Source organism: Schistocerca nitens, chromosome 1 (genome assembly GCF_023898315.1).
Source record: "Schistocerca nitens isolate TAMUIC-IGC-003100 chromosome 1, iqSchNite1.1, whole genome shotgun sequence".
NCBI classification, from domain to species: Eukaryota; Metazoa; Arthropoda; class Insecta; order Orthoptera; family Acrididae; genus Schistocerca; species Schistocerca nitens.
In genome coordinates this window covers 941,681,469-941,707,781 of record NC_064614.1, presented here as the reverse complement: position 1 = coordinate 941,707,781, position 26,313 = coordinate 941,681,469, and positions in this window count along the sequence as shown.

The window sequence follows — 26,313 nt, the reverse complement described above, 5'->3', positions numbered from 1 at the left end:
CACTTTCCGTTATTTAGCGTCAACTGCCACCTGCCACACCATACAGCAATCTTTTCTAAATCGATTTGCAACTGATACTGGTCTTCGGATGACCTTACTAGACGGTAAATTACAGCATCATCTGCGAACAACCTAAGAGAACTGCTCAGATTGTCACCCAGGTCATTTATATAGATAAGGAACAGCAGAGGTCCCAGGACGCTTCCCTGGGGAATACTTGATATCACTTCAGTTTTACTCGATGATTTGCCGTCTATTACTACGAACTGCGACCTTCCTGACAGGAAATCACGAATCCACTCGCACAACTGAGACGATACCCCGTAGGCCCGCAGCTTGATTAGAAGTCGCTTGTGAGGAATGGTGTCAAAAGCTTTCCGGAAATCTAGAAATACGGAATCAACTTGAGATCCCCTGTCGATAGCGGCCATTACTTCGTGCGAATAAAGAGCTAGCTGCGTTGCACAAGAACGATGTTTTCTGAAACCATGCTGATTACGTATCAATAGATCGTTCCCTTCGAGGTGATTCATAATGCTTGAATACAGTATATGCTCCAAAACCCTACTGCAAACCGACGTCAATGATACAGGTCTGTAGTTCGATGGATTCCTCCTACTACCCTTCCTAAACACTGGTGCGACCTGCGCAATTTTCCAATCTGTAGGTACAGATCTATCGGTGAGCGAGCGGTTGTATATGATTGCTAAGTAGGGAGCTATTGTATCAGCGTAATCTGAAAGGAACCTAATCGGTATACAATCTGGTTCAGGTTTCTTCTTCTTCCGTATCCGGATGCACCAATAATATCTTCCCTTCCCAGTAATTAGCAACATACGTTGCTTTGTCATTGACTTTCAAAATATCGTCTTTAGTGCATGTTATAGACATATCTGGGCAAATCAATAGGTGGTCCAAGTCCTGTATTGCTCCGCATTCACACCTATCGCTATCACTGTAGCCCCATTTAAATAGGTTTGATTTGCACCCAGTTACTCCAGTGCGCAGCCGGTTTAATGACGTCCAAGTTGTAAAAGGTAGTTAAAATCCTGCAGATCCCTCCTCAAGTAGTTCCATTGTGGAGTGTGGCACCATTTCTTCCCAAAGAGATAGCCGCCTTGCGACGGGCATGGTGGCGAGGTCTTCAGTAGTGTCAGTGAAACTCCTGCGGGATTTCAGCCGGACACGTTGTTTTCGGTGCATATGCATCGGGTGTCGAGGATCATTCTTTTGTTTTGATCTTTCGAGCTCGGCGGCTACTTGTCTGCGGATAGTGGGTGGTGCTATGCCTATGATGGGATACATTTTGTCTTTGGGAGTTGGTTTGAGGTATCCCGTGGCAATGCGTACAGTTTCGTTTACGGCGACGTCAACTTGCTTAGTGTGAGCAGAGTTACTCCAAACTGGAGCCGCGTACTGCGCTGCTGAGACGCTCAGCGCCAGACCCGTGGTGCGCAAAACGTGTGGTTGGGCTCCCCACGATGAACCTGTTAGCTTCCGCAGTATGTTGTTCCTGGCACAGACCTTTCTTTTTAGTGTTGTGACAGTGCTGCTTAAAAGTAAGCGCTCTGTCCAATGTTACTCCCAGGTATTTTGGGCTGTTTGTATGCTTCAGCTCTTCCCCTTGCCATATGACTCGGTGTTTCCGTTTGGCTTGTTTGTTCCTAAGATGGAAGGCGGATACTTGAGATTTACTAGGGTTTGGTCCAGGTGTAACAAGGCGACTCAACAGTTCACTACGGAGTCGAAGTACAAGGAAGAAAGGAAGGAGTTAAATGCGCCGGTGACATCAGTGGCACTATAGGTCGAGCACTGCATGCATTGTACGGTAGGAACCCGGCGATTGACATGGGTAATCCAGGGTAATCAGGAGACTCGAAACTCGGTCCTCTAGTATGCGAGTCCAGTGTTTTAACCACTGTCAGCTCCCAGTCACACCAAGTTTTTCGTCTCAAGTATACGAGTATATCAGTTTCTGTAACAGACAGCACGGGAAGAAAAAGGATTACAAGAGCTTAAGGAAAGTAAAACCATGTTTAAGGTAGAATGAGAGTTTCACTCTCCAGCGTAGTGTGCGCTGATACGAAACTTCCTGGCAGATAGTTCTGCAAGTTTCGCGGGAGAGCTTCTGTAAAGTTTGGATGGTAGGAGACGAGGTACTGGCAGAAGTAAAGCTGTGAGGACGGGGCGTGAGTCGTGCCTGGGTAGCTCAGATGGCTAGCCGGCACGGTAGCTCAGCGTGTTCGGTCAGAGGGCTAGCTGCTCTCTGTAATAAAAAAACTGAGTTAATGGATCAACAACGACTGAAACGGGTGTCTTTCGACGTCCGCCCAGAACAGATACAACGGACGAAAACGAACAAAATGAGATTAAAAAAAAATGGTAGAGTACTTGCCCGCGAAAGGCAAAGGTCCCGAGTTCGAGTCTCGGTCCGGCACACAGTTTTAATCTGCCAGGAAGTTTCATGTTTAAGGTACCTTTTCTGTGTAAATGATTACTTATATGTGGGCTGAAAAAATGGTGGAGCTACGAGAAGACGTAAGATGAAACGATGGAGTTCTTTTGGAAGTTAAGTCTGAGCGACGAAACAGCCCTTTCGCCATCATTTGTACTGACGAATGACAATCCAGCGACTAAAGCACTATGTTACACTATTCTGTCGCCTCTATATGTAGCATTTATGTTCCGATGAACGACGTACGCCGTCAGCGTTACCACAAATCTGATAAAAATTTGCTTATACTAAATTTCTATTAATAACTAGGAAAACAGACACCGACGTACAACCAAAACGATGAAAATGATTCAAACGGGGTGTTAAAGTCAAAACTTAGAAAGGAACGACAGATGCACTAAATAAATTCCATCGATGTGGGGGCACAGCAAGAAATGCAAATGAAACGCGGATGTCAAGAATCAGGAAAGTGAAAAAATAAAACTGTTGGAAACTTGATATCACACAAACAGTCAAAAATTTCATAATTGGGACGAAGTTAATAATGAAATCAATGTTACATAATGTCTTACAGCCGTGATGCCATATGTGGCTATACACGCAAACTATCGTGTTTGATAATAGCAGGGAAAGTTGAGGAGGTGAAGGATTTCAAACTAAGGGTAGAGCCCTGAGGTTACATTTTCTTGGACCTCTGGTGAACCAAGTACACTTGAACGAAGTGCCTTCCGTAGTATAAAAATAATGACCCATATCAAGGCACTAAAACAAATGATCACTATAAATGAGAAGGAACCATCGTGACAATGTGAAACTAAACACCTCACTGCTTTTTCTCTTTACCCATCCTCGAAATTACTGTTCTGCGGTTTCTGTCACGGCGAACAGAGGAATGCTGTACATACCGTGAACGTAGCTATCCAGCCACAAAAATTTCCACGGAGTAACCTTCGAAGTTTTCCACTGTAAACGACGAGGCATCTACGTGCCACCTTAGTCTCTTATCTTCAAATCAATTACAGAGAACGCTTGTGTTATCTCGCTGTATTAGGCTGACATCACTGTTACCCAAACACAGGTGCACAAAGATCTAAATTTTAGCTCGTCATTCTTTATCCCTAGGTGAATCCACTACACCTGGATTGTTCTCAAGTGTCCTTAAAATTGCGATTTTCATTTGACAGTCTGATATCTTCCGCTGTGATTTGTGTTACCTTTAATGATGTACGTCGTTTGTCGGATCGTGTATGCTACATACACAGGCAACAGTACAATGGAATGTAACTAACGTTACACGTTAGTCGCACACTTTGTTATGCGTCAGCTCAAAGTGAAAGGACAGTGCGGCCACTGAAATGTAATACCTTTCGAAATGTACTGTCGTCCTCCAGTACGCCCACCATTTTTCCACCAACGTATAAATAATCCTACAAATATTTAAAATGCTAACTATACAAAAAGGTGCGAAGCATTTTGTCCTCCTTTACGGTTTTGAACCCCATATCCCCCCAAAAGTTGCGCAACTTGTTTCTTGTTTGTGGCGCATCCACATTACTTCGTTGCTTGTAGCAATATATTGTTTTTTTTTTTTTTTTCCATATACGCTTTGTCTAATGGACTGCTCTTGCACCACATGAAATGCCCTTGAAAGTTTGACAGCAGATAACAGACGAGTCACTGGGCTTCGTATCCTCATCCAGTGTGCGTATTACCATCTGGAGCGCCTCATGCTCACCTGGGACTGTATCCACAGGTTTGAAATTTTGCTGGTGGCACCGACATACCGAGAAAAGTGCAAATTACATTCCGAAACGCTGAAGACAATGCAGGAATCCGGCACTAAGTTCTTGGGCAAGCCATTATTGGTAGTGGTTGTCCACCGCTTTCCTCCAATCTGTCGTGCAAAGCCAAGTGTGTACTCTATCACATAGGTGACTGGGAGGGAATGCTGTTGTGTTCGTCTTTTTATGAATCAGTGTAGAGTGAAAGGAAGGGAGCGGGTGAATAGTTAGTAAGAGTACGTAGTCACATTCTCCTGTATAGAACAAACGAGCCGCCGAATTTAACGACTCAACCAGTCGGCGAGCCGTCCTAAACAGTACGGAGAGATTCCTGATTTAACCCAGAAGACTGATCTGGAAATTTACGTCACCACTACTTCCAACAGCGTACGCTGGTCACATACTGGTCATGAACATACGTGTAATATACTAGCTGAAGTTGAAAAGACCATCACGATTTGTTCATGAAGGTGGGCGTATTGTACCCTCTGTCGATCAGAAATATCTTGCACTTCTGCTTTTAGTAACCAAATTATTCTTATGAAACTTTCTTAAACCTCCTTGGATTAGCGACGTCGGAGAAACTTTCGTCAGCTATTTTCGTCGTAGAGTGTACTCCGCAACAGAATCTGAGCATCTTTAATATAATGTAGGCTTTGGTTGGTTCAAATGGCTCTGAGCACTATGGGACTCAACTGCTGTGGTCATAAGTCCCCTAGAACTTAGAACTAGTTAAACCTAACTAACCTAAGGACAGCACATAACACCCAGCCATCACGAGGCAGAGAAAATCCCTGACCCCGCCGGGAATCGAACCCGGGAACCCGGGCGTGGGAAGCGAGAACGCTACCGCACGACCACGAGATGCGGGCAATGTAGGCTTTCACAGCCGGTATCTACCTCGGTTAAAACTTCTGGTTCGTGAGACCGCGGGTCGATGTATCAAACTATTCACTCACGTTCCGTCCCCATCCGTCAGCCTACGGAATATCAGACCAGCTGTGTGGCTGGATTGAAGAGTTTTTAGCAAACAGAACACAGCATGTTGTTCTCAATGGAGAGACGTCTACAGACGTTAAAGTAGCCTCTGGCGTGTCACAGGGGAGTGTTACGGGGCCATTGCTTTTCACAATATATATAAATGACCTAGTAGATAGTGTCGGAAGTTCCATGCCACTTTTCGCGGATGATGCTGTAGTATACAAAGAAGTTGCAGCATTAGATAATTGCAGCGAAATGCAGGAAGATCTGCAGCGGATAGGCACTTGGTGCAGGGAGTGGCTACTGACCCTTAACATAGACAAACGTAATGTATTGGGAATACATAGAAAGAAGGATCCTTCATTGTATGATTATATGATAGCGGAAGAAACACTGGTAGCAGTTACTTCTGTAAAATATCTGGGAGTATGCGTACGGAACGATTTGAAGTGGAATGATCATATAAAATTAGTTGTTAAGGCGGGTGCCAGGTTGAGATTCATTGGGAGAGTCCTTAGAAAATGTAGTCCATCAAGAAAGCAAGCAGGTGGCTTACAAAACACTCCTTCGACCTGTACTTGAGTATTGCTCATCAGTGTGGGATCCGTACCAGGTCGGGTTGACAGAGGAGATAGAAAAGATCCAAAGAAGAGCGGCGCGTTTCGTCACAGGGTTATTTGGTAAGCGTGATAGCGTTACGGAGATGTTTAGCAAACTCAAGTGGCAGACTCTGCAAGAGAGGCGCTCTGCATCGCGGTGTAGCTTGATGTCCAGATTTCGAGAGGGAGCGTTTCTGGATGAGGTATCGAATATATTGCTTCCCCCTACTTATACCTCCCGAGGAGATCACGAATGTAAAATTAGAGAGATTAGAGCGCGCACGGGGGCTTTCAGACAGTCGTTCTTCCCGCGAACCATACGCGACTGGAACAGGAAAGGGAGGTAATGACAGTGGCACGTAAAGTGCCCTCCGCCACACACCGTTGGGTGCCTTGCGGAATATAAATGTAGATGTAGATGTAGATAAATCTTCAGTAAATCGGCAACTGCATCGGTATCTAAAGGGGACCTCTAACCTGTGGAGCTCTACAGCATACGCAGCTTCTGTCCATAAGATGTACAAGAAAGAAACACAAACAGAGATCCATACCTCCACAGAGTCTAGCAATCCAAGGCAAAAAAGAGGTATTATTAAAACTTTGCTGATAGGGATGTTAAAATATGCCAGGGACTTTAATTACAAAACGAACTCAATTATTTAGGCTCGACTTTTAAGATTAATAGTCACGTCATTAAGGAGGTAGAACGAGCACAACTTTCGGGATGCAGGATTGATGAGGTACAACGACCGCCAGCAGGGAATGTTTTCTTCCCTTTTATATCGATGTTACGGATAGCACCGGAAAAGCTTTGTGCAGACGTGAGATTTAAACAATTTTTGAACCAAGCAGGAAAATTAGAGAATACCCGAATGTTTAAAATATGCATATGATACAATAGCGACAGCCTATGTAAAATTCCATGCAGTTTTAGTCAAATATACATTGGAACCACGAAATAAAGTATTAACACTCGCGTTGCAGAACGTAAAAGGAACCCTCGCTACCCTCAAACTGATAAACCGACCGCAGAGAAACATGCTTTATCAAAGTGGAGGCAATAAAATGAAATTTAGCAAAACCAGCGTTTTAGCCAACAGAACGCATGATAATAAGCGTTGTACAGAATGACAAAAGATATTTATAAACACCATAATTATATCAGCAGAAAACGGAGGCAGTTAAATATAATAAAATATGGATGACGATTTTGCGCCATCGAGAGTAACCGTAGATTACTTTTAATCGAGGCATGTCACTAGCCACGTATAATCACGCATTCGACATCCCGTAACGAATGGTGGTGTCCTCTATACAGTTCTATAAATTTGAGGTCATACTTGAGTTTTAGATGGAAATGCTCATTTATCTCCTAAGATGTTTCCCGCAGATGGGAACCAAACGTCAATGACAGCCAGAAGTCTGTAGTGAATTGCAGAAAAACTTGCAAACGGTCGATTATTGTGTAGGATGTGGCAGGTGACCCTGAAAGAAGATAAATTTAACATACAGCGCGGAAACGGGGGAAGAGATCAATTACTATTCGATTACGCCATTGATTAAAAACCACTGGAAACAGCAATACCTGTAAAATAATTAAGGGCAACGCTCCGAATCGCGTTAAAGTGGAATGGCCACATAAGACGCGAATTGTAAGCAGATAGCAGGCCGATATTCGGTGGAAGAAGCTTGCGGAAGTGTAATTCACTCACGAAAGTGTTGCCTTACAGAACACTTGTTCAGCCTATTGCTGAGTGTTGTTCATCAGACTGGGACGCTTCCCAATTAGGACTAATTGTAGAGATAGAGCAGATCCAGGTAAGAGTGGAATGTTCCGTCTCGTGAATGAATGTTTAGCAAGCGTTAGGTCATTACAGACATGTTCAACAAACTCCACTGGCAGTCCCGAGACTTTGTGTATCACGGAGAAGGTTTTATTGAAATTCCGGGAGTGTACTTTCGAAGAATAATTGGGCAACATATTACTTTCTCCCACATATGTGTCGTGAAATGAGACATTAGAGAAATTCGCAAATGGGACAGAGAGAGGGGAATATTAGTGGTAGTGGAGCTACCATACTCCACACACCGTAAAGTGGATTGCGGAGTTTTGATGTAGATGTAGAACAGTAGCTTTGTACAGGGCGGTCACAGTCAGTCTCAAAAGCTTGTAAGGGTGTTGCAGGCGAGGTTTTGCTGAGAAGTAACTATTAAGAAAAGAATTCGATACTTTGCGCCGTTTCCGAGTTATTTAGCATTGAAGTTAGCCAACCAGGTCAACTCTCGCGCACACACATGCAGCCCCTTGCACGCGCTAAAAGGCGGTAATGCACAGATATCCGTTGGCCTGTGAATTACCACTTGTTTTCAGTCCGGAACCGCGCTGCTACCACGGTCGCAGGTTCGAATCCTGCCTCAGGCATGGACGTCTGTGATATCCTTAGGTTAGTTAGGCTTGGTTCAAATGGCTCTAAGCACTATGGGACTTCACATCTGAAGTCATCAGTCCCCTAGAACTTGGAACTACTTAAACCTAACTAACCTAAGGACATCACACACATCCATGCCCGAGGCAGGATTCGAACCTGCGACCGTAGCGGTCGCGCGGTTCCAGACTGAAGCGCCTAGAACCTCTTGGCCACACCGGCCGGCGGGTTAGTTAGGTTTAAGTAGTTCTAAGTCAAGGGGACTGATGACCTCATATGTTAAGTCCCACAGTGCTCAGAGCCATTTGAACCATTCTTTGAACCACTTCTTGAAATACTCGTTACGAACTGAAATCAGCCTTTTCCGGTAGTAATAAATTTAATATAGATGAGCAATCCAAACGAAGACGTTTGGCGACGCCACCTCTGGCAGGATGCTTGAATTTGTGCGCGCGACGACCTGATTGGCTAGCTTAAATGATAAAAAATTTTGAAACGGCGGCACGATCGCAGATTCTTTTTTAAGAATTACTTCTCAGCACAACCTCCCCTGAAACACTCTTAAAAGTGGGGGCTAGTGCCGGACTCTCAGCCCGTAAGTTTAACTGAAACGAGTGGCTGTTTTACATTTCATGCGGCTTGTCAGTTAAGGGGGTAGGACGTCAAACGGGCCGCCTTGGAGCAGGAGAGGCACCACAGGACATTTTAATTTCCACTGTCTATACTTTTACAAATAAATTCATAAAACTTTGTCAGCATGACCAGGAAGGATTCAGGATTCACACTCGTAGCAGCGGAAGTTCAAAAACATAACAAAATAATTTTTTTACGTGTGAAATTTCATCATTTTTTCACTTACATTGGCTGCATTTGTTGCTATAGGTACACTTTTCTTCATAAGTAAGAGAGACCGTTCGATGAATTTTGCACAGCATACTAACCATTCTTACAGGTGTCTGAAACTCTAGAATCTATTTAATTTATGAAAAAATGAATGAGTTGTTACATTTTAAACTTTATGTTTAGAAAAAAATCTAATTTTGTAGTTAATTATCTCAATTTTTACCACAGTTTTTAATAGATTTGGAAAATTCTAGAGTTTCATACACCTGTAAGTATGGTTTGTATGCTGTGCAAAATTCATCGCAGAATCTCTCTTACTGATGAAGAAAAGTGTACCTATAGCAACAAATGTAGCGAACAGTAAGTGAAAAAATGATGAAATTTCATATCTAAAAAAACTTTATTTTGTTATGTTTTTTCACTTCCACTGCAATGAGTGTGAATCCTGAATCCTTCCTGGTGATGCTGACAAAGTTTTATGAATTTATTTGTAAAAGTGTAGACACTGAAAATTAAAATGTCCTGTGATGCCTCTCCTTATCCAAGTCAGCCCATTTGACGTCCTACCCCCCCCCCCCCCCCCCCCCTTAAATGGGTCGTCCTCTACATTGTGTGATTCGCGGAAGGAACTGGGTTGCTCGCACGCGTCCCCGAACACTACAGCACCACGTACATGCAAGCACAGAGAGAAAGCAGCAGCAAGGCCGCAAGCGGAATGTGGCTGGCGGGTGGGTAGGTTCTCAGCCAAACAGTGACTGGCCGCTCGGTCCGCAGTGCCTTCCGCGGCGCTGACGGAGCGGCGGTCGCGAGCCGCGGCGCGCGGACCACGTGACCCGGCGTCGACCAGCGACGACGACGAGGGGGCCGACCGCGCCAGTGGCCAGCTGCCCGCCATGGACCCCAAGTGGAAGCTGGACCGGCGCGCGTCGGGGCACCTCTTCTGGCGGCGGGACTCGGCCGCCTTCCCGGACAACGCGTCGCGCGTTAAGTTCCGCTACGACGTGCAGGTGGTCGAGTACGAGGACGCTGCAGCCGCCGACGGCCAGGCGGCTCTCCTGCCGGCCGACGAGGCGGAGGAGGACGACGTGACTGCCAGCGATTCGGAGGAGAGCTCCTCCTCGTCCTCCGGGGCCGAGGGCCCCAGACTGGACCGCAGCGAGCAGCGGGCGCTGCGGAGGCGGCGGCGCGTCAAAGCCGGCTCCCGGCGCCGCCTCAGCGACACCTCCACGGCCGCCGCCGCCTCCTCCTCCGTGCTCGTCTGCTTCCTCTGCGTCGCCGTCATCGTCATCACCATGTCCTACCAGTGGCTGCTCGTCGAGTGACACCTCTCATTTCCGGCGGTAAAAGTGTGACGTGCCGTGTCATCCTCAGTGACGTTGTGACTCCTCTCTGACGACTGTGGAAGCAATGTTGCAATAAACCAGAATCCAACTGTCTCCCTCTTCGCCTGTCTGTAACGAATCTCGTCTGCTGTCCCATGACAATCGTGCAGTGCTACTGTAGGTGCAATAGACATTGAATGGACCAGTTTAAATGAAAGTTAGCCGTAAACCTTAATTATCCTTTGGAAGAAACGTTTTTGATTCCCTTTTTCATTTTAAGACTGTGCACGAGAGATAATTACATTACTGTGACTTAAACAGCGCGGATTCTTGCGTCTTTTGGGAGCTGTGTCTTCATAGTTGGATATTCTGTGGGTAGAATTAAGTTTTAAAGTCCTTTTTTAAGTGATAGTGCGTGAGGTACAGGAAGAAAAAGGAGTTTCACCTGTGATTAGGAAATCATCTTCTGAATGTACAGTGTGAAATTGTATTCGAAGACAGCCGCGAGGTCCTAGGCGCCTTGCACCACGGTTCGAGCGGCTCCCTGCGTCGGAGGTTCGTGTACTCCCCCGGGCATTTGTGCGTGTGTGTGCGCGCGCGCGCGCGCGCGCGTGTGTGTGTGTGTGTGTGTGTGTGTGTGTGTGTGTGTGTGTGTGTGTGTGTTTTGTCCTTGGCGTAAGTTAAAGTTGTGTGTAAACCTAGAGATCGATGACCTCAGCAGTTTGGTCCCATAGGTACTTACCAAAAATATCCAAAATTTTCTATTCGAAGACAGTAAGGATTTCCATTTGTCCAGTGTGTTTCAGTAAAAGAAAAATAATCTGATACCGAATTTGGCACTCCAGTGCCAAAACGTGTCTAGATAACAACTGAAGGATATTATTTTGTTTCTTGCTGTTGGCGGCTTTCGACAATCAAAAATAATGCAGACTTACTACTTATTTCGAGACCTGATGCTAAAAACCAGCCCTGTGCACTTCCTGTCTCCCTGACTATCGGTATCGAGGATTTATAATTCATCCCAGTTACATGATATATGAGAATCTGTGATTGGCATTTGTGACAAAGCGTCTTACGAACGTGGTAGATATATCAGTACTTGGTTTTACCGTACGGACTTCTAATTACAAATTATGGTGTGCAGGCACAAAAGAAGTTTAACTCTCTACGCTTCCTCTGCTTCAGCAAAAAGATGTGGCAGTTTCAGAAACCTACTTGGATTGTCTAATAACTTTCTGCTGACGAGTATGAAATTATCTAGCTTACTGGTTATAAAACTTAATGATTGACAGGCATCTAAACATTTGGCTATAGTATACTTTTTTCGTATGTCGCAAAGGAATGAATGTATTTCAAACATTAGAGAGCGGTAAACAAACGAACATTAAACGAACAGCGCGCATGTCAACCCTGTACCAAACACTCTCGTTTCCAGAAAGTGCTAATTTCGACCTCATTCACAAATAATTTTCCTATTTCGAGCAGATAATTATTCAACATTTGATAATTAATTTATGCTTCAACTTAATGTCGAGATTACTCAGCTGTAAATGCCACGTTGTCCTCGTCTTGTAAGACGTTCCACATGCAGTATTGTATGATGTGTGAGGTCATGTACTTTCATGTTCCATCGTTAACTTGTGAAGGAAAGCGAGACGTATACTACATATTTGGTGAGGCGGGGTTCTGTGTTGTGTGTAACTGATACTGCAGTTCTCCTGCAAGTAATGCCCTGACCCTCCATTAAGAATTCCACGGGAGTACCTCAAATGCTTTCGACGGTTTGCAGCTCGCTGGTAAAATGCGTATGAGTCGGGGAGCAATGAAGCGCCGAAGAGACACTACATGCTGATGAGTGTTTGTGTTTAACACGAGCACCTTTATCGAAACCTCCAAAACAATGTTTCCTTTGGGTAGAATGGATGCAAATTCGTATTGGGTGACTCTCACCCTGTGCGCGTGCGTATGTTTGCGATTTTACTTTGTTTGTGGACGAGCAAGTGAATAACTGTCAGCAAGCAGTCAAGGAATAGCAATTTTTGTCTCGTGTACGTCAACGTGCCACGGGCATAGAGTTTGTCACGATAGTTATTTCGTCAAATTATATGTAGCAGTCATTCAAGGAATAGTTTCAATTTATATTATGCTCATTCTGCAAACGCAACATGACCTGTTTGTTGCAACCTGAGTAGCTTTGCGAGATTGTCAGGGAGAATCTGTTTGCCTCTTAAATTCACAAATCATCCCGTCAGTCTCGTATTTTGAAACGCTGCTGACTCTACTTATGTTCTTCCCATACCATTCTCACGCAACTTTTGAGTTGTTGCACCGAGCCACATTAGTCTGCTTAGTGGAGTCACTGATACTAAGAGTTACAAACACCATAAACTGTGTGTTTTGTGTTCAACGCGTTACTTCCAAGCTGCACTTTGGTACTGGCTTGATTCTTTAGGTATTGAAGAAAACATATTCATGTGTCTCATGAAATGAGGGCACAGGCAGCGTCCCTGTATGTTGTTACTGAGCGAGCTCGCGCAGTGGTTAACACACTGGACTCGCATTCTGGAGGACGCCGGTTCATATCCTCTGGCCATCCAGATATAGATTTTCCATTGGTTTCCTAAAAAGCTCCAGGCGAACGCCGTAATGGTTCCTTTGAAAAGCGCAAGGCCGGGCCGATTTTCTTCCCCATCCTTTCGTATTCCGATCTTGTGCTCTGTCTCTCATGACATCGTTGTCTACGGGATGTTGAAATCCTATTTTTCCTCCTTCCTTCCTTCCTTCCTTCCTTCCTTCCTTCCTTCGGTGTTCTCTGCTCGCGGGAAGTGTGGAGAAACGGTAACCCACCGGCCACTATTTGTTTCTCTCTCTGTGTGTGTGTGTGTGTGTGTGTGTGTGTGTGTGTGTTGGACTGCATCATGTTGTAGCACGTTCCAAGGCTTCGGCAGTTGTTAAAGGTTGCTTTCATCAGGCTGACGAAGTATTACTCAACCTCAGATCACCTTAATGAAGGTCATTCGCAACAATGCCCGAAAAGTAGGTTCATTTTACAAGACAACCCTGTCATACGCTAAACAGATTTCTATGGTTAAATTTGTTTATGTACAGCCGAGTTGTTTCCATTTTCATGTGCTGCGTGTTGTGTTATGCATACTGTTTGCTAGACTTCTATCAACGAGTACGCACACTTCTCGTATCCCATGGTTCTACTCACTTGAATACGCAAAAGATTTTACGAGCATCTCCCAAAGGTGGAGAGGTGTCCACTTTTTAACATCAATTGTAGTCATCAGAGTCAAATGCGTTGAGTTGTAGTTTACATCACACAGCATAGAAACTCAGCCAGAACCCAGTCATTATACCTGGAGGTCTCACCATCTCTCTTGACGCCCATCAGTGGTCAGCAGTTTCTGATAAATTTCATGGTTGCGTGCATAATAGACTAATGTATACAAATGCTCTGTAATTTTCCGAAGTTGAATGTTCTCTCAGCTGTAACCCAGCTCAACTGTCGAGAATCACACCAGCGATGAATATTATTTCTAGTGACCGTGATCAACACTGAGACCATTCTCTCTCTTCTAATTCTGGTTGGCCTTTAAGTGTGACGTGAACATTGTAATGTCTTTCGAACGCCTGGAAATTCCTTCCTCGTCCGTCTTGTAAACAATTTTCATGGACAGTGGTTCTCGTGGCTGCTAGCTGTATGACTCTTCCCTCGCCGCGCGGCTCGCTACTTGTTTGCTCTGATTCAACAATCCTCTGCTTACCTGCTGCTAGTAAACGCTTATGGTACCCAGATGAAAATGGCTGAATTGAGAGTTCGTGAACTGAAAGAAATTAGTGTGTATTAATATTCTACAAGACACATGTTCGTACATGGTTATTTACGCCAACTTCCATATAACATAATAACTCTGCTCTCAGCGCCTGAAGATATCAAATGGCTCGGCCGTCAAAGTGTCGTGCATAAAAATGGAATCAACAACTCGGTCGAACACCAGTAAGCACACCACTAATCAGGACCACCGAGAAAACTTGAGAGACCACATTTCTGTTTGTGTACTTGGCAAGTCACTGTGCTATACCGTCATCTGTCACTCTGCTTTTCTGTTTGCGAGTAGAAGCGGGTTGAATTGAGCGCGGTTACTCTGTGATTATCACACAGGGATCGCATCCGGGAGGAGCGGGTTGCGAACTCCCATCCAGCCATCCAGAGTTGAGTTTCCCTTGGTTCCGCAAACTGATGAAGTTTCTTTGATAAGGATACGGCCTATATGCATGCGTCCTCCATGTACTTTCAGAATTTATGATTCGCACGTAGTGATAACGTCTTTCACGGATGCTAAACGCTGACCTTTCTTCCCTCTGTAGTTTTTTCGTATTTGCCGGCAATAGTGCTCAGATTCCCGTCCGGCAAACCTCGATTGGGCCACCCATGCTTTCAACAAATCACCTCATCCGAGAATGATGGATTTCCTTCCCTATCCATTCCCGGCTATGCCACTGTTCCACAATGTATGAGTAATCTCAACGCCTAGTGGAACTTAAGGTCTAAACTTTTTTCATTACGTCTAGGTAACTGGGACATTCATGGTTGAGATCTTCTTATGGTTGAAGTATGCTGCTTGTACCGGAGCCCTTCCTTTGCTGTCTACCAGGTTTTCAATTGTAGTTACATTTTTTTTACATCGCTTTCATACCAGCAGTTATTCTGGATCTTCAGTACATTTGCAAGACCGTCTTGCTTAATGGGGCTGCCGCGCAGGTTACATAAAAGCGACGGCTGCATTGTTCCATAACAGCCTGGTGAAGACCGATTGTTCTCACCGAGCTCTCTCCCACGGCCATTACCATAGGTCGGTCTCGGCATTGTACAGCCATCAAGATAAGGGCGGCCATATGCTGATAACGCTCTCCACTTAATCATTGGCTGTCAAGTGCCCGATAAAAAAAGTTGTGAGAAGTCTGAATATACTTCCTGCACCTTGTCCGATAGTTTCCCTTTAATTCAGTAGCATTTTAGCCGTTATGACGTCTAGCTGCATCTCTTGCTTTTTCGTTACTTTCAACACGCCCTGCGCCCAACATTTTCGATAATCATGCATTTTCTAATATTTGCTTACCATTGCTATTTTTCTCTCTCTGTTACGTCTTCCAGCGCCAGACTATTCCCGGATGCCGGGGATAGTTGACCTGTATTTTTCACTGACAATTTGCATCACCAGTTCTCTTTAGTGCTTGTGCATACCATATACCTTCTGGCTACTTAGTTTTCGACATAATTGCGTATAACACATTTCGTATGGTTCTAGTCTTCACGCGTAGCACATTTCATTTCACTTCAGTTCAATTCTTTGCTTCAGACTTAAAATCTTAGGAACATCTTCCTGAATTCTCCTTGTATGTTTGATATCAGTTCAGCCTGTGGCAGTCTGTTTCTGATAAACGCCTACCCTCAGCCATCCTGCGTAGTTTTGCTTCGAAAATAGGCTAACTCTACAACTTCTTCTATATTGTCCACTTCAGTTTTGATGTTATTCATATCTATTTTCCATTTTGCTATTCTCGATTTTGCTATTCTCTATCATCTCCTTCATTTTTCACTTAGCCTTAGCCCATCTAATCGGCACAAGACCGGGTATCATTATCTTCATCTGGAGTCTGTCGAATTCCGTCTAAGGAGAATTGGTTTGGAGATTACCTTAAAGCGTTCCTGGCGAGCTTTGATATTATCATTGAGGGAGACTCTTCATAACCAGATCAATACGAGCATCTCTAATGAAGTTCTTGCTCTTGCTATTACTTTATATATTACATCTCATCGATGTATACTTAGGTGTTGGTACTAAACTTTCATGCTACATAGAACTTCAGAGATGGTATGCTGTTTATTTCACCGACGCAGTTACCTGTGGAGTTAAATCGAGATCTACAGATCTGTCTCCTTATGTTAGTGACCACAACTGTTTCACTTCCCTAGGTCTTAGTGATAAAGCTCCCTCAAATGTGACTTCTTCGCTGGGCAGGCGGTGTCTAATGAAATCGACGGCACTGTGGGTAAGTTTGGTTTGAATGATACTGGTAGGCATTCCGACACTCTACAGACCATTCCGCTGTAGAAAAATCTTACCTCGAGCCAAACCGGTAGCCTCTGCACCTAGAAAGCTTTCTGTCTTCAGTAGTATATAGTCATCCATCCCAAAAACGAGCCAGAGACATGTTCGAAATTCTTCTGTCCATTTACCAGACGTTGCTAATCCAGTTATGAACACTACGAAAACTTTCCAGATTTTGATGAGACAACTACACCTGTAATATTTTGATGTGCGATCGTTTCATAAAGCTTACAGTTCAATGAAACTCTACAAAAGCAAATTGAAACGGTCTACGAATAGTGATAACGCTTCTACTACTACTGTGATAGTTGCTTTTGTCGTGTTCTATGTTTTAAGTATCCCTGTAAAGTTGATTTTTATTCTGTTAATGGATCATCACTTCCCAATATAAAAATGTCATGTTTAGGTTTTAAAAGAAACCACATTGCATATATACCACTAATAATTTGTTACAGAGTACTATTTTTCGAATTTTTTGGCCGACATCACCAGATAACAAATCTTTACTTACAGTTTGACGTTATGGCAAAGATATGGAGCATTTATTGTGATATCCGGATGACTAGTTCCGTGTGGCAGTCGTCATTAATAATATTTTTTTGGTAGGTAGTAACAAAATATTGATAACTAATCTAATGTAACCAGCTACGGATTTCTGTAAGTTAACGGACGTGTATTAATTTTGTTGCTGTTTAATTGCCTTTTTTGATATAGACTTCAACCTGTTCATTAATTGTTCAAGAGAAACTGCCATGTTCCGTAAAACAGGCACTCAATACTCGCGTTCAAATATCCGGCTTTCTTGTTCAAAATTAAGAAATTCGTCTTACTGAATTTATCTTTTATCCTAAAAGTACAAGCTAAATATGTTGCTTCCAATTCCTACTACGAATCCTGTTTGATAATCTTCTCATTTTTGCAAGTAACTAGTCTGTCAGTTCACTGCAATTTAAGATTTCGTGTTATGCTTTTTTCTGTTGTAATACAATCAGAAATTTTCTGTGATGGTAATAACGAGATGCACCAACAGCATTTTGAATGTAATACAAGCATTCTACAAAAAGGTACATAGGCCATTTTAATAAACGGAGTTCTGTTGACGGTAACTTTTAATATCGAGGTTGAGTGTCCCGATGCTGACCATATGAATAAAAAACAATAGTCTTAAAAGTGACCGTAGAAGTCTTGTTAGGAGACAGAGCTCCGCTGATCACATTTCTTTCCAAGCATTTGATAGAAAAAAAAGCGCATCGAAAATGATTGATCGACTATTTCCGCAGCAACTAAGAGATATATTACATAACTATGAGTCATGATTGCTAATAACACAATCATTTCCGTACTACTGATAATCTGTAAAATTTTAGCACTACGTAAATTGATGTAAATTGCGCTTTCTATCCTAAACTGAATTCTAAATGGCATACATTTTATTCATACTGGCTTAGAGACAGATGTAAAGTAACTCGGCGGTAGCTGGGCTAGATGACTGCAGTGCGTAGTAGTCTCCGAATACACAAGAAATAAACGCAGCAAATAGCCTGCGTTGATAAACCGAAAATTAAAGTGTGCTTAACAGCACGTTATGTAAATGCCTGAGTATTTCCTGCAATCTTTGTGTGTTGCTGGTACTGTGTCATATCCTAAAGCTTGAATATTGGCGTCGTGTAGAGTAAGTAATAAAACTATGCCGATTTGTCGCATAAAGCCCTCGCCGGTGATAAGACTTAAGTTATCGATCAATTAGCTGTGAAGACAATGAACGCAGTGTCTTGGAAATGTACAAGTTCACACGTGTCACAGGGTTCCTCGATAAATTGACCGTTCGTAGTAGTGTATCGTCGTAGAGTCTATCGCTGATAGTTGGTTTCCAAGTGCAGTGAGCGTTGTTTTGTCAGAGTTACAAAACAATAGTTCCTATGATACAGGGTTGACAAACAGCAGCTGTTAAACGGTGACTTAATAGCAGCTACAGCACAAAATGTTTTCGTCTTCCTGTCTTCTCCGCCTACTTTGTTAAGTCATGTACGTAGTCTCGGAATGTTAAGCAAGTCTCCTGCGCTTATGACTCTTCGTCGAAATAGGTTGTATTCTGAAATAACTTCTTCCACGTTTATTTTTCTTCATTAGCGTCCGTGAGGTATAAACATATAATCACTCTTAACAATAAGCGTCACTGATTAGGGTGACCATGTGACTGTTATAAAATCATACTAGTAAGGCGCAATTCCTTTAAGACATGATGTAATTAAAATACAATCCCTCGTGTCTGTGCGTCGTCCTTTGTTATTTCATCCTTTTAGTTGAATTGTGTAAATATCATTCGTTTGAGGATGAAAGTTGTAATTAATCTATTTAACGGTAATATTACGGCCTGTATTGTTTAATGTGAAGTCTAATAAAGATATTTTGTAATATATTACATATTTTTGCTATGATGATGTCAGTACTCCAGATTCCTTGCTCCAAACATAACTCGCACAATAAAATAAATAATGTGAGGTCTTCACATCATTGCAATAAGTGTTCAAATTTATTAATACTTGATTTAGAAGCTCAACTACAATTTATTCAGCGCTTGAGTTTTTAGAAGTGTTGGCGTGGTAAAGCCCCCTACCGACGACCAAGAAAGCAGCAATGAACTTACGCTTCTAACACGGTGTGTAAGTAAACTTTGAATTTATCCCCGAAATAGATATTAAATACCATTGTAACTCACTGCCTTTACACACTTCGTCAATAAAATTAAATGCTGGATCCATTATGATCGCGAAAGAATGTTACAGAATCATGAAAATAGCGCTTTGTTAAGGTGCAGGTAAGTTTATTCACGCTGTATTCATGTCTGATAGATATTTTCATTGAGTATCCAAACGAAAAGCAAAATACTGAAATACATTTCAGAGCGTTTAAATTGTCATTTTCGCTTACAGACTTACGTGGTGCGACGTATTGCTTCCTTCTCCTTAAAGCTATGAACAATAATACAAATTTTGTATCAGAACGCTTGCCTTAATAGATTTACATTACGCTTAATTTTTTGTCATTGGCTTTTCTTGTGGAAATTATTTTTCACACAAATAACTGCAGTCAGATGCTCGTCTATTGGAATATCTCTCTCTCTCTCTCTCTCTCTCTCTCTCTCTCTCTCTCTCTCTCTATCTCTCTCTCTCTCTATCTGGTTTGACTGTTGTGCATACCTTCCATTCCTTATACAATAGAGCAGTGTTAATTTAAGTTCAGTGTGGTTTATTGATTAAGTCCCATAGTGCTCAGAGCCATTTTGTGGTTTATTGACTGTGTGCATTTGATAAAGTAATCTCAATGTTTTGTGTGTTCTATTCCGAGAATAAGTATTATATTTTTTCTGGTTAACAGTGATTAATCCGGTTCCAGACTTCACAAATGGTGTTCAAAATGGCTCCTTGCCTCACTGCGGAACGAAAATGGAATATTGGTACTGCGCTAGGTTACTGTATCCTGACAGTGATAACTGCGCCCTCTGTGTCGCGCAGAGGAAAGCACGTAGACGCTGACACATCTCGTGATCTCTGGACTAGAGTGTAGGGTTTCTTGCCGATCTGGTCAGAGGCACGTTTATATTCGTAGCGCGTGCGCGCGGCATTTCGTCATGGGTGTCACTGGACGCGTTGCCACAGGCGAGTGACTCTGTGTCAAGGCGAAAGGCACGGGCGATGCGGGAGTCGAATATCAACCGTGTGGCGGCAGGCAGTGCCCTCGCTTTCTGTGTCACTGCCTCCACGTGACCTGCGCGTATTTCATGCTCTGACAGACGGTGCAGTTATCCGGCGAGCTGTGGAGGTAAATGGTAAGTTGTTTGGCGTTTAGGGCTAAATGATGGGCAGTAATTCAGTACCTGACAAAGATCGTCATCTGCGTAGTGAATTACAGTGTCCTCGAATATCAGGCTCCACATAAACAGCACAGCGGAATAGAACAAGGAGAGGGAGAGGGACTATCGATTTACAACAAGATTTTAAACAATGAATTCAGATCCAGAGTATCTGAAGAGAGAATTCGTATGGTTGATATTTTCTATTTGTTCTGTCGGGACAAGAAAATTTGTGCAAGGAAGTGACTCGAACATGCGTTTTCTTAACCATTAGGCTACCAGAGCGGACTTCAACGCCTGTTGCCACTGGCTTGGAGGCGTGCCCGGTGAGCCCAAGGTAAAGGACACTCCGATTCGAGGCATGTTGTTTCGGGGTGATAGGTATGCAACTGTTCATTACTGAGGAAACTGGAGTTTGCTTGTGTCTGTCAGGTGCAACAGTAGACAAATAAACTAACTTATCAAATGGTTCAAATGGCTCTGAGCACTATGGGACTTAACGTCTGTGGTCATCAGTCCCCTAGAACTTAGAACTACTTAAACCTAACTAACCTAAGGACATCACACACATCCATGCCCGAGGCAGGATTCGAACCTGCGACCGTAGCAGTCGCGCGGTTCCGGACTGAGCGCCTAGAACCGCGAGGCCACCAAACTAACTTATCAATGAGAATACTTGTTGCCTACAGTTTGACTTTCCGTACAGAAGCTGTTCGGATCTTTTGGCACCGTATTCTATGACTGGTCACAGTTAATAGCACGGTGTGTGGTTTAAGAATGAGCGTGTCAGCCCGAAATCGGTAACAAATGCAACAAAACTTTTATATTCATGCAACTGAGACGGACAAAATAAAAAAAAAATTATCAAATTTCCTAAGGTTAATGGGATTGCTCGCAGTATGCAGGAAACCAGTTACGAGTCCCTGTCTGACACAAATTTCCTTACATATCGCCTATATACATGCCTATTTCGAGTCAGTGATGGTTCTTGGGAAGTCTAAGTGCAATTATTTTTGTATTCCATGGGTCGGGAGAAAACAGAGTTATTTGGACTCCTGTCATTCATTTATATTCTGCTTCATAGACTCAAAAAGGCAAACTTACGGTTATGGTATTTTACAATTAGAAAAAATTTTTGACAGTGTTGATGAGTATACATACTCTGAAATTCTGATCAGCTGCAACTTGTACATAAGCCAGACTGCCGCTGCAAGAGTGCAACGGAACTATTAGTAGAGAAGCGAGTGTGACAGAGCTGTAGCCTCTCTCCACTGTTGTTCAGTCGGTACATTGAGCAAACAACAAAGGAAACCAAAGAGAATTGAATTTCAGGGCAGCCCGGGATTAGCCGAGCGGTCTCAGGCGCTGCAGTCATGGACTGTGCAGCTGATCCCGGCGGAGGTTCGAGTCCTCCCTCGGGCGTGGGTGTGTGTGTTTGTCCTTAGGATAATTTAGGTTAAGTAGTGTGTAAGCTTAGGGACTGATGACCTTAGCAGTTAAGTCCCATAAGATTTCACACATTTTTTGAATTTCAGGAAGAAGAAATAAAAACTTTGAGGTTCGGCGGTGACATTGCTTCTGTGAGAAACGGCGAAAGACTTGCAAGATCAGTTGAATGGAATGGATACTGTCTTGAAAAGAGATTCTGTGACGAACATCTACGAAACTAAATAAGGATTATGAAATGTAATCGAATTATATCAGGCGATGGGCAAATTAGGTTAGTAAATGAACCACTGAAAGTTGTAGAAAACCTTTATTATTTATGGGACGGAAAGCGAAAACGGACCTTGTGTTTTCTTGGATTTTGAGTTGTTGTAATTTTTAAGTTTAGCGTTAAATTCTGAACAAATTGAAAAAAATTCTGCCTACAAATTTTAGTGAGTTATGACAGGTTGAATATTTGCGATGGAAAAGAGGTGTTTTGAGATAATACGTTTTAAAGTTTCACTTCACTGCTATGATTTAATTGAACATATTTAAGCAACATATTCTGCATTTATCTTACCCTTCAAATGTCCTTTGTCAAATGGTGCAGAGCTTTTTTTAAGTTAACGTTACATATTATGTAATTAACCCCTTCAATTCTATAGCACACTGCAGTGTACATAGATTTAAAACCAAGTAAACTGGCCACAAATTGTGAGACATTAGTGAAGCCTGTGCTGCTTTCTTTTGGGAAAGTATGTGTAGTTTTTTACTCTGTTAAAAAAAAATGGCTCTGAGCACTATGGGACGTAACATATATGGTCATCAGTCCCCTAGAACTTACAACTACTTAAACCTAACTAACCTAAGGACAGCACACAACACCCAGCCATCACGAGGCAGAGAAAATCCCTGACCCCGCCGGGAATCGAACCCGGGAACCCGGGCGTGGGAAGCGAGAACGCTACCGCACGACCACGAGATGCGGGCTTTTACTCTGTTTTAAGACCAATTGCAAATTGGCAACATCTGTAGGCATTTAAAGCTGTAATATAAAAAGGGACCATTTGGCTTCATTGGCACTAATGTAATTAAAATTTTTATAAGACTGCTGTGAGCACCTTGATATGCCTCCAGAATTTAGAAATGCCGTTTTGTGAAGCATAACATATACAAATGGGGTATTTTCAAAAGGGGCCTCTTGCAGGCTAATGTTATTTCCCCATAATGTCATGAGTTTAGTTTTCAAAGGATTGATATCGAATACTTCTAATGATATTATTGACTCCTGTTGGATTCAAACATTGAAATCGATACGAACATGTACAGAATGATGATGATGATTGGTTTGTGGGGCGCTCAACTGCGCGCTCATCAGCGCCCATACAAAGTCCCAGTTTTTACACAGTCCAGTTCTTCACACAGTCCAATCGAGCCACTGTCACGAATGATGATGATGATGATGATGATGATGATGATGATATGATGACAACACAAACATCCAGCCCCCGGGCAGAGAAAATCCCCAACCCGGCGGGGAATGGAACCCGGGACCCCGTGATCCAGAGGCAGCAACGCTAGCCACTAGACCACGAGCTGCGGACTGTGCAAAATGAAGTAAATTACAGTAACACGCAAAAAACGAAAATATGTGTTACTGAAAGTATCGAAAATGTTTGCTTGTACTGAAAAGTTTACTTCTCCAACAAGAGGTCTCTCTTCGCTTCCCATCTGATATTTAGATAGCATGACAATTGACGATGGCCGAAGTAGTGATTACACAAAATGCGCACGGCAAACGAAAGTAAATCGTTTGTGAAAGACAAGGATTTGTTAATACTGTATACAAATTTTAAATGTTAGAAAATCTTTTCTGACGTTGTGGGAAGTATAGGGCTGTACGAAACTTGCATGTGGACAGTAAGTAGTTCCTATAAGAAGTGAATATGAGCTTTTGAAATGTGATGCTATATAGGAATTCTGAACATTAGATAGGTAGATAGGATAAGTAATAAGGAGGTAATGTATCGACTTGGGGAGAAAAAAAAGTTATGGCGCAACTTGACTAAATGAAGTGAACGACTAATAGACGAAATCCTGAGACCTCAAGGAATCATCAGTTTAGTAATGGAGGAAAATTTCGGGTGCGGAGGGGGAGGGGGGATTGTAGATTGTAGAGGGATAGCAAAACTTCAGTATAGTAAACAGGTTAAAGTAGACGTAGATTGTAGTTGTTCCAAGAGATGAAGAAGCCTGTACAAAGTAGACTAGCCTGGAGTGCTACATCAAACCCGTCTTCTCACTGGAGACAACAAAAATGACAACAGTTTTGTAATTGCTCCATGAAACAGTTTAGTTTTCAAAATTCAGTCGTCCCTCATTAGCTGCAGTGCAATGTATAGTAGTACGACCAAACGTAGTAGGTGCTTTGCTGGGGAATGGTGCATTTCGGAAATATGTGGGGTGCAATGTATGCAGAACAGCACGTTTGTTCTCCGTCCGTGTCTTAGTATTACGAAGAGTTAATTTTTGTACTCGTTCTTCAGTTTTCACCCACTTTGAGTATACAAATAACTTAATCTGTTTCTTTTAAGGTAAAACACAGCACAGTGCTATCTTCATAAAATTGAGCTGTGGAGCTCTCTCTCTCTCTCTCTCTCTCTCTCTCTCTCTCTCTCTCTCTCTCTCTCTCTCTCTCTCTCCTCCCCCCCCCCCTCCCAACAGTACACGGAATAAGTGAATTCTGTGTGTACTGTTCTCTTGAGCAAAATGTTACCGCATATTCCACAACTATGTAGCTTCCTTATTCCATTGGAAGATGCTTTCACTCATCTGCTCTGCGTTTTCATCTCATGTTTCATTCAGAGAGGAAATAATTTCTCGGATGTATTCCCACGATTTACTCTTCAGAAAGGTGTAATGAAGAGTAACCGCTTGTCTCCGTCATTTATTATCTCTAAGAATCAACGAAGCAAATGAGTGGTAATATATGAGGGTGACTGAAAACAGATACGAATGTGAAGGTTGGTAGACCATACAGCCGATCTGGCCGAAATAACGGACGACTGTAAAGGATTTCTGAATGGAATGAAACACAGAATTTGGTTTAAGGTCAATAAAGCTGAAAGGATGGTGCTGGTGGACTGAAAGAACAACAGCGCCTTCCTCAGCATGAGAACTAAGTTATAGTAAGTGAAACAGTATTATCCTGAAAATAAAACTACACAGGACAGCAGACGAAATGGAGTTTCAAAGTAGATTACCGTAAGTGGAAATGACTTTCTTCAACAACAGAATTGCACTTGTGCCAAATTTTGAAATGCAGTTGAGGAGGAAGTTCTATACTGTATAGGCGTGGAATAAAACACTGTATAGTGGACAGTGAAATTCCCGGAAAAGAAGGAACCTGGAGTGTTTCAAATACCGTTACGTAGAGATGAAATTATTAGCAGTCGACAGAAATGACGGACGACATCGTGGCTGATGGCACAAGAAAATTCTCGCGTAGTTGCTTCCAATCTCATGCATCGCTGAACGTCATACTGCTGTTTCTAGGTTGATGCAATGGTATCTTTACTAACAGATGTGCAACAGTGACTAAAAGCACTGTACTCATGATCGCGGTTTCTTGTGATTTTTTTCCTGTAATATAGTCGGGAACTAGTTATTTTCCCATCCCCGTCTAATCCGTACCAGCGCTCTGTCTCTGATGGCTGTTACATCGAGGAGCGTGTAATTGTGTCACCCTTTCCAATATTTCTGCTGTTATGAACCCTAAATTAATTGTGTTCTTTTTGTCTTAGCCTATCTCAAAAGTTTTCTCGTTACTCTTTTAAATGACACAGATAATTCTAAAAAGACTTTTTCCTCATATCCATTGAAAAACTCAGTACTTACTCATTGATGAGTGATGTCCAGAATGAGAGTAACAAGGAAAACTACTTAGAAAATGATTGCAATATTGAAGCTACTTAGAAAATGATCGTTATCTTGTTAAATATGAAATGGGAAAGAGATACCACAGCTCTTCAATTATTAAGTCTAAGCAGCTTTGTCAAGCCTGTCTCGTATCACTATCAGCAACATTACGAATGTTTTATCGCCTGCTGACAAAGTCATAATATTGCTTGTTACTTAAAAAAAAAACAAAAAAAAGTGTAGGCACACCAGCTGTGACCCTACTCTTAATTTGGTAGAAACTAACATCGTGTAAATTTTCTTTAACACAAGAGCCTAAAACTGCGACATGTCACTATAGCAGACGAAGCTAGAAGATACATACGTTAAAAAGTAAGAAAATAATCCCATCGTTTCTTTCTTTTTGCCGTGTTAGGCCCCGCCACACCGAAAGCATCGCACTCAAACGCGTTACGTAGAGCGGCGCTGAACTTCGCAGAATGGAACAGAGTATTTGTAATCGCGCAACGATGTTTTAGGGTGCGTCAGTAACAGTGGAAAACGTGAAACACCGTCCAAGCAGAGCCGCTCACGAATGAACTACGTACC